Genomic DNA, 8,903 nt, shown 5'->3' on the forward strand with positions numbered 1-8,903 from the left:
GAGCAACAATGAGTGCCAGTGTCATAACGCCTCAGCCAAATATCTGTCCAGCCTCCTCTTGAAGACCCCCAAGGCAGGAGAGATCCCCAACTCCCTTGGGAGTCCATTCCAGAGCCTGGCAGCTCTAACTATAAAGTAGTGTCTCCTGATGTCCAGCCTGAACCTTCTCTCTAACAATTTGTGGCCATTATTCCTGGTAACCTCCAGTGGTGTCCAGGGGAACAGAGCCTTACCCAATTTCCTCTGGTCCCCCCTGGTGAGTTTGTAAATGGCCACCAGATCTCCTCTCAGTCTTCTCTTGTGGAGGCTGAATAGATTCAGACCCTTTAGCCTTTCTTCGTAGGGCCTGCCCCACTACCCCTTGACCGTGAGAGTGGCCCTCCTCTGGACCCTCTCAATCCTAGCCACATCCCCCTTGAAGTATGGTGCCCAGAACTGGATGCAGTACTCCAACTGTGGCCTGACCAATGCCACATAGAGGGGAAGGATCACCTCCCTGGACCTGCTTGTGATGCATCTGTAGATGCATGGCAAGGAGCGGTTAGCCTTACTGACCATTTCCTCATATTGGTGGCTCATGTTCATCCTGGAGTCACAAATAACTCCAAGATCCCTTTCTGCCACTGTTTTGACAAAGGGGGTGTTCCCCAGCCTATAGGTGTGTTTCTGGTTCCTTCTCCCTAGATGCAGTACCCTGCACTTGTCTGCATTGAATTCCATCCTATTCTCATCCACCCACCTCTGTAACCTGTCTAGATCTAGCTCAATTCTGTCCCTCCCCTCCAGCGTGACCACCTTGCCCCACATCTTGGTGTCATCACTGAAGTTGCACAGCATGCTTTCCACACCCACATCCAGATCGCTGTTAAAGATATTCAACAGTACAGGCCCCAGGACCAAACCCTGGGGGACTCCACTGCCCACATCCCTCCAGGTCAAAAATGACCCATTCACCACCACTCTCTGGGTGTGACCATCTAGCCATTTTGCCACCCGGTCTGTAGGCAGTCTGTAGTAGACACCCACTATCAAGTCCCTTTCACCATGACCCCCTTGCATTCTTACCCAGAGAACCTCAGTTTGCCCCTCCTCTAACCCCATCCTGATCATCGAGGGCATATATTGCTCTTTGACGTAGAGCACTACAGCCCCCACCCTTTTTTTCCTGCTCTGTCTTGCCTGTACAGCCTGTAGCTCTGAATGCCCACTGTCCAGTCATGGGTAGAATCCCACCAACTTTCCATGAGCCCCACTAGATCTGGGTTTTTGCTAGCTAGCAGGAGGGTGAGTTCCTTCTGCTTACTTCCCATGCTTTGAGCATTTGTGTAGACGCATTTGAGGCCTTCTGTAGGTGCACGTGCCACCCTCTTGTTCCTAAGCCTACCCTGGCTTCTGTCACTTACCTGGGTACTACCTGTATGCATCCCCCAGCTTGACAGTGAAGTGTCCTCATGTTCCTCTCCATCCCAGTCCCCCAGTGAACCTAATTTAAAACTTGTTGTATGCGATCAGCCAGCCTGGAAGAAAAAATACACTTACCTTTTGGGGAGAAATGAAGCCCATCCTGCCCAAGCATGTCCTCTGTGCAGAAATGTGGGTCATGGTCCAAGAACCCAAGGCCCACCTGGTAACACCAGCTCTGAAGCCACCAGTTGACCTCATCAATGCATGCTTCATGGCGTCGTCTGCAGCAGCTTACCGGAAGAATAGAAGAAAAAAACACCTGTGCCCTCATCTCCTCAAGCTTGGTCCTTAGAGCCTTGTAGTCTCTTATGATGCAGTTCGGGCTGCCCCTGGCTGCGTCATTCGTTTCCATATGGATGGGGACCATGGGGTATTGATCAGAGGGTCGGATGAGGTCCAGGAACATCTCCGTGACATCCTGAATCTGAGCTCCAGGCAGGCAACAAACCTCATGTGCCATGGGGTTGGGGCAACAGATGGGCCCCTCCGTTCCTCTCAGGATGGTATTGCCGATGACGAGGACCCAGCATCTCTTCCTCTTGGTGTCCCGGTATCACTCAATCTGTGCCATGCATGGAGTGGCATCGGCTTCTCTGAAGGCAACCTCTCCTTCCTCCTCCTCCACAGCTGCCAGGGCCTCATACCTGTTCCCCAGCTGTACCTGGTGAGCTGACACTGGCAGCATGAATAGCCCTGGCTCTGGAGGTGACCGTCTGCTATACCACTGCGGTGGCTCTCTCCTGGAGGGCTTCTCCACTAGGTTCCTGATCCTGCAGAAAATGAAAGTACCTGTCAATTTCATCCTTGGTAGCCCTGATCCCCCTCAGCCTGCTGACCTCAGCCTGGAGCTCCCTCACCTGTACCTCCAAGACCCGAAGGTGGTCACATGTGGGACAGGTGAGGGAATTCCCAATCCCCACTCTCCTCCAAGGCCGCAGAGGCCCCACCAGGCAGCCCCCACAGACAGGGGGGAGGGTGGCTCTAGCCCCCCCATGGGCTTCATCTGGGTGGAGGCCTCAGAGGAGCCCCGGGCAGGCAGTGTCACTGGGGGTGGGATCCTGGCAGTCTGCTGTGTACTCACCATTATTGTAGAGTGAAGTGTCTTCCTCTCTCCCCTGTCAAAGCCTCCGACCTGGCTCCTCCTGCTTACCCACCTTGCATGAACGCCGGTGTGCCCTTAAAGAGCACACCCATTTGCACACAGCTCAGAAGTACAGCTCGATGCTGCTCTTTGCTAAATGGGATCCGGGGGCTTTCCCTTTGGATCCGCTGCAGCTGTGCCCACCCTTCCACCCTGCTTACATTTCAGCTGCTGTTGCCTCTGCTGCTGGTGCTGGTCTCCGGTGAGTGTGTCAAGGGCACACATGCACTTGTGGCACACTTGTGCCCACTCCTGGTCCCAGTCATAGTTGTTACAGACTGAAAATCACCTTATAGATCATTGAGTACAACCCCCCTGCACTTGGGCAGGAAAGACTGTTGGGATCAGATGACCCCTGCAAGGTGGCCATCAAGATGCTTTTTGAAGATCACCAGGGTGGGTGACTGTACCACCTCTGGGGGGAGCCTGTTCCAAACCCTCAGTACTTGACTTGTAAAGAAGTTTTTCCTTACATCTAGTCTGAAGCAATCTTCAATCAGCTTGTGCCCATTATTTCTAGTCCTCCCCTGGTGGGTCTTGGTTAATAGTTTCTCCTCCAGGTCCTAATGTTCTCCCTTGATATACTTACCGGCTGCCACCAAGTCCCCTCTGAGTCATCTCTTCTCCGGACTGAACAGTCCTAAGTGTTTCAACCTCACCTCATATGACCAGGTCTCTAGGCCTCTAATCATGCATGGGGCCCTCCTTTGGACTCTCTTGAGCTTCTCCACATCCTTCCTGAAGTGCAGCACACAGAACTGGATGCAGTACTCCAGCTGTGGTCTCACCAAGGCTGAGTAGAGCCAGAGGATGACATCTTTAGCCTTGCTCGAGATGTCTCAGTAGATACATGCCAGTGTTTGATTAGCTCTGCCAGCTACAGCATCAAATTGGTGGCTCATGTTCATTTTGTTATCTATCACGACACCTAGGTCTCGTTAAGTTGTCATGTTGGCAAGTGTAGCAGTGCTGAGCCTATAAGTATGTTGTGGATTATTTCTCCCCAGATGGAGCACTTTGCACTTCTCTGTATTAAACAACATCAGGCTGAGGTCTGCCCTCCTCGCAAGCCTGTCAGCATGTACTGCCAGCCTGTCCCAGAGCATGACCATTATCCCCCATAGTTTGGTGTCATCAGTGAACTTTGCCAGTTCACTTTTAATACCCAAATCCAAATCATTGATGAACATGTTGAAAAGCCCTGGTCTGAGTACTGAGCCTCGAGGGATGCCACTGGTCACCTCCCACCATGATGACTCAGTTCTGTCAATCAGTACTCTCTGGGTAGAGAGTACTGATTGACACACCGTAAATTAGCTGAGGATGCATTTTTCCAATTTAACCATGAGAACATCATGGTGGGGGCAGGTCAAAGGCCTTTTTGAAATCCAAGTATATGACATTAACCTCATTTCCCCTATCCAGGTGGTGAGGTACCTGATTGTAGAAGGAAATGAGGTTGGTCTGGCATGACCTGCCCATAACAAAGCCATGTTGGCTATCCTTCAGAATACTACCTTCTGTTAGCCTGTCAGTGATGAACACTTGGATAATTTTTTCCAGGATTTTACCCAGGATTGAAGTCAAACTGTATGGCCTGTAATTGCCTGGGTCCTCCTTTCTACCTTTCTTTAAGTTAGATACCACCATGACCTTCTTCCAGTCTTCTGGGACCTCTCCTGAGTGCCACAAGTCTTCAGATAACTTGGCCATAGGTTGTGCAATGACATCAGCCAGTTCTTTGAGCACTCTCAGGTGTAGTTCATTTAGTCCTGCTGACTTAGATATTTAGTCTATGTAGGTCGTCCCCCAAGACCTATGCCAACTATGGGAGAGTGGTGGCCCCCACCATGATCATCCTCTATCCTGTCAGGCAGGCTGACATCCTTGGATTGGTAGAATACTGACGTAAAGGATTCTTGCAGGAGTTTGGTTTTGTCCTGACTATCGGTTATCAGTCATCCCATTTCATTCATCAGGGGACCTATGATTCCCTTATTTTTTCTGACTTCCTACATATCTAGAAAATGACTTTTTGGTGTCCTTGATTCCAGTTGCCATTCTGATTTGTTTTGTGCTTTTGCTGAACTGATTTGCTCCCTACAGGTGTGGGCTATTGTGAGTACTCCTCTTTGGTAGTTATTCTTGACTTCCATCCTTTGTAGGCTTCTTGTTTTGATTTCAGGAGCTCCATGACTTACCTATTGAGCCAAAGGGGCCTCCCAGCCCTTATGCTTCCTTTCTTTTGAAAGTAAATAGACTTCCTTTGAGCTTTTAGGATTGCTTCCTTTCAGAATGACCACTCTCATTGTATTCCCTTCCTCATCAGACCATGGTCCTGCAGGGCCTCTTCAACCAAACTCCTGAGCTTTTGGAAGTCAGCTTTCCTAAAATCAAGGATTTCTAACCTACTGGCCAATTTGCCTGACTTATGGTGGATGGAGAAAGTGATCATTTCATGACCACTGTCACCCAGTTTCCCTTTGATCCTCAGATTACTCACTAAGTCATCCCCTTTGGCCAGAACCAAGTCCAGGAGTGCCTTGCCGCTGGTTGTCCTGTAGACTTCTGGAGCTAGATGGAGCTCCTCAAAGAAAATGAGGAAGCTTTGTGAGTGACCATATCTTGCTGAGTGCTCATTCCACAGGATGTCAGGTAATTGAAGTCACTTATGATGACCTTGCTCTGAGAGCATGCAGCCTCTGCCAGTTCACCAGAGAATTCTCAGTTGAGCTCTTCCTCTTGGTTTGGAGGTCTGTAGTAAATTCTTATGGTCAAATCCCCTCCCCAGTGCTCTCCCCATATCTTGACACAGAAGGTCTCAAATTGCCCTTCTTTGTTTCCAATATTCACTTCTAAGGACATGTACTGTTCCTTCATGTAGAGAGCAACTCCTCTACTCTTCTTCCCAACATGATCCCTCCTACAAAGAGTGTATCCCCCTATGCCTATGGTCCAGTCATAGGTGGAATCCCACCAGCTCTCTGTAATCCCTATGAGGTCATATTGGTCGTTGGTTAGGAGGAGGACCAGTTCCTCCTGCTTCTTTCCCATGCTTCTGGTGTTAGTGTACAGGCAACTAAGCCTACCATTGGAGGCCTTAGGCTTCCTGATGAGCTGTTGAATAACCTATTCATTGGCTGTTGATGGAGAGTGTTTTCTATTGTATCCTGGGATGGTTTCAAGGTTGCTATTTCTCAGGCAAGTAGTTGTTGGCCCATCCCCTGGTGATCTCAGTTTAAAGCCCTATCCAGGAGGTCTGTCATTCTAGCTGAGAAAAGCTTCTTCCCCTTTGGTGTGAGGTGGATGCCATCTCTTCCCAGCAGGCCACAGTCCCTGATTCCATCAACTACCACTGAAATATTTATATTCATTGAGGAATCTTAGTGATAAATTGGAACTACTTTGTCTATGTGTGTGCAACTAATGTAGTTTCATACATATAATGTGTGTGGGAGGTATTTTACTTAGTAAAGCTAAGTAACATTCTCAGAAATTTTGAAATTAGCTAGGTTATAAGAACTTTGAAAGACTATGAACAAATTGCACATTCTGCCCCCCCCCGCCCCCACACACACTTTCCAAGGACAATGTAAAGTATTTCAACATTGCTGTCTAATTCCCTTGAAATGTCAGGATCTGGTTTTCCATTTATTTATACTGTTTGCTTCTGCTAATTGAAGGAATTACTGGGTGACATTCAATTCCATATTACACAGGTACTCAGGCTACTGAAAATATGATTACAACAAGTATACATAATTAAAAAGTATACTCATTGGATATATAAAAAATTACATTTACAACACAGTTTTTTTACTCACTATAAAAATATCATTCCTTCAATTACACTATATAAACTCACTTTGGAGTTTAACATCTGCTATTAGTTTGGGAAAATATGTTGAATTGATGTTAGGACATCAAACTACAGGGGCCTTTGGAGATAGATAAAAGATGTTCTTTGCAGACTGCTGTGTATGAAGCTTTCAAATACATCCTTAAAATTGGAGTTTAGTATGCTAGTAATGATATTGAACTCCCAGTGCTCATCCCCCATTTTTTAAGAAAAGTGTTTTCTTCTTTCCCAAAATTCTACTCCTCTGACTGCTGCCTTCCAATTCAGACCTGTCTGCATTTTAGTCATGCATAAAATTCTATGGGATGTGTAAGATTAAGGGGTACTACAGGAAAGAAATCTATTTGAAGTAAAATATTACACTTAGTGTTTGCTATTGCCAGTACTTCTCTAACGTATTTGTTCAGCTATTTTTAATACAGTAATAAATTTGTTATTGACCCTACAGCTCTGAAAAATTAGACTTGAAGGTATTTTCTCCTTCCTTATTCCCCTCCTCTCCCCAACCCTGAAACACTTTCTCTTTGATTGTCAAAAGCCCTCAATGCATAAAATGACTATACTTTAACCTAGATGAGCCTGAAAGGCAAGATTCCCAAACTATCTTGAAAGCTTGTCTCATATCAAATCCCTATGCATCTGTCTGCCTTGGTGTCATTTCTGGTTCAGGTCCTTCTAATTAGAGACTCTTTTAGGGGGGAAACATTTACTGACTATCCTGGTGGGAATTATTCTTGCTTTCTAATTTGAAGGTCAAAGCAAATTACATTTACTGGGTTTTTGTTTGTTTGTTGTGTGTGTTTCTTATAATTCAAGGAATATATATCTTTAAAATTATTTCTCTTAAAAAGGAAAGAACACACATTGAAGAAGATGTGAATAATATCCTCATGGTTGAGAAAGCTGCTTCTCATTTCAGTTATAAGATTCAAACAATTATTTTATGCACATTAACAACAAAACACCAATTAATTTTGCTTGAAAACATAAATAGGGGAGAATTGGGATGTATACTGCCTTTCTGTAGAAATAAATCTCATTCAGTGTAGGTTTCATTTATGCAGTTCCAATGACAATGCAGAAATGTAAGCCAGTGCCAAACTTGGCCCATGAGCATGAGTGGAGACTCATAGCAAGATAATACTGGATAGAAGATGAACTGCAGAACAAGTGTAAGAGATTCCCTGAAGACCATGCTTGTGCAGAGCTTTACTTTTGGCTCAAAAAACAAAGTATTTACTAGAGAAGTGGAAGACCTCTTCCAGCACCATGGAGAAATTTTCCATATAAATTACTTTTAATGGCACATTTCTTCTTGCATAGGACTCTGAGCAGGTATATGTGATAGCCTCCTGTTGTACTTATAAAGAAAATGTCACAATATAAATGATTTTTAGCTCACAAGTAGAGGGAGATTCAATTATTCATATGTGATGGGACCACAGGCAAAATTTAGAACTATTTTCTAACATGCATGCTATAAAATCTATCCCTGACATACTCTGCACTCTGTTTATTTGGTGGGATTCATTTTGTAGCTGATATTTATTTTGTCTTTTTACCTTAATTTCCCTTTTTTCTTCCTCTGGTCATTTCATCTTTGTGCACACAGTGACATTTACTCAGTCTACATCTGCTCATTTTCATTGGCTTAAGTTCACCATGCAGTGATTGAGAGTTAGGTAGGTTTAGAATAGCAAGGTAGTGGGAGTGCTTTGGAAGTATTTTCTAATTAAAAGCAGGGAGAGAACATGTCAGTGCAATACAAATATGGAGGCAGACAGAAGGATAGAGCACTTTGATATATACATCTTATATATCAAATATATTATATATTAAATGTTATATACACACATCATTATGACATGGTTCTGCAAACAAATGTGTCATTGTGGACCATTAGTCATACTCAGCACACCACTGACAGTCTCTGACTGGTTGCTTTGTGGATTTGAGGAAACTACTTGATTTTTGTTTTTATTGTTTTTGCTGTTGTTTTTTGTCTAGGAGTAGAGCCCATAAAAGGCACTTGCTTAGTGAAAAATTTAAATAAGTAAATGGTAATAGAGATGATTCTCTTCCAAATAAAACTGTTACATCCAGTTACTCAAAAGAACAAAAAAGATACAAATCAATGTGGAACTGCAGCTGAATTAGCATAGCTCAAATATATAATGAAAATGACAGGAGAAAATCAGGATACTTTTCGGTGTCAATAAAATATACTTGCACTCAATTGGTTTCACTTTTACTTATACATAGCATTTCAGCTTGACACTGTAGCGTAAACTATAAAATTATTTAAGATTTCACAATGACTTTTTTCATTTAGAAAACATAAACTTAATATAAAGAAGTTAAACAAAAGTCTTTGTTTTACCTGGTATTTACCTTAGGTTGGATCTGCTTCTTCCCCAGACCTGAGGAAGACCACTTTGT

This window comes from Gavialis gangeticus, unplaced genomic scaffold (assembly GCF_001723915.1).
Source record: "Gavialis gangeticus isolate Ggan-Ray unplaced genomic scaffold, GavGan_comp1, whole genome shotgun sequence".
Lineage (NCBI taxonomy): Eukaryota > Metazoa > Chordata > Crocodylia > Gavialidae > Gavialis > Gavialis gangeticus.